A 1,201-nucleotide genomic window follows, 5' to 3' on the forward strand; every position below is an offset into this window, starting at 1 on the left:
TATGTATCTAGATTTATTTTAAGTTTTGTGCATGTAGAAATCCAATTTTGGCCTCCTTTGAAAGACTACCTTCTTTCCATTGTTTCATTTTCCTTTGTCAAAGTTCAGTTGTGTGGGTCTTTTTCTGGTTGTTTTATTCTGTTCCCTTGATTTATTTGTCCATTCCTTTACCAAGACCACACTGTCATGACTACTATAGCTTTATAGTAACTCTTGATGTCAGGTGGTGTCAGTTACCAACCTTATTCTTCTCCTTCAATTTTGTGCTGGCTATTCTGGTTCTTTTGACTCTCCATACTTTAGAATCAGTTTGCCAATATCCAAAAAAATAACTTCTGAAAATTTAGATTGGAATTTCCATTGAACTTATAAATCAAGTTGGGAATAGTTGACATCCTGACAATATTATGTCTTCCCATCTATGAATATGGAAAGTCTCTCCACTGACTTAATTCTTTGATGTTTTTATCAGAGTTTTATAGTTTTTCTCGTAAGGATATTGTGCTTATTTTGTTAGATTAATATCTAAGTACTTTATTTTGTGATTATGTAAATTGTTTTGTGTTTTAATTTGAAATCCCACTTGTTCATTGCTTCCGTATAAGAGAGTGATTGACTTTTATATATAACCTGTATCCTGAAACCTTTATATAATTGCTTTTTAGTTCCAGGAGTTTTGTTGTTGTTGATGATGATAATGGTGATTTGTTCTGTTTTTCTTCATACACAATATAATCAGGAAACAAACACAATTTTATTCCCCTCTTTTTCAGTCTGTATACCATTTATTTTTTTCTCTTGTGTTATTGAATTAGCTAGGACTTCTAGCATGATGATGAAAAAGAGTGGTGATATCTCATTGTAACCTAAAACATTTGTACCCCCTTAATATTTTGAAATAAAAAAGGCGTGGTGAAAAAGGACATCTTTGCCTTCTTCATGATATTGGTGGAAAAGCTTCACATTTTTCACCATTAAGTATGAAGCTGTAACAAAATAGGCATTGATGGAACCTACCTAAAAATGATACAAGCCATATATGACAAACCCACAGCCAACATCATACTGAATGGGGAAAAACTGAAAGCACTCCCACTTAGAACTGGAACCAGACAGGGCTGCCCATTGTCTCCATTACTTTTCAACATAGTATTGGAAGTCCTTGCAAGAGCTATCAGGCAAGAGAGCAAAATCAAGGGAG

The sequence above is a fragment of the Eulemur rufifrons genome, chromosome 30, assembly GCF_041146395.1.
Source record: "Eulemur rufifrons isolate Redbay chromosome 30, OSU_ERuf_1, whole genome shotgun sequence".
Taxonomy (NCBI): Eukaryota; Metazoa; Chordata; class Mammalia; order Primates; family Lemuridae; genus Eulemur; species Eulemur rufifrons.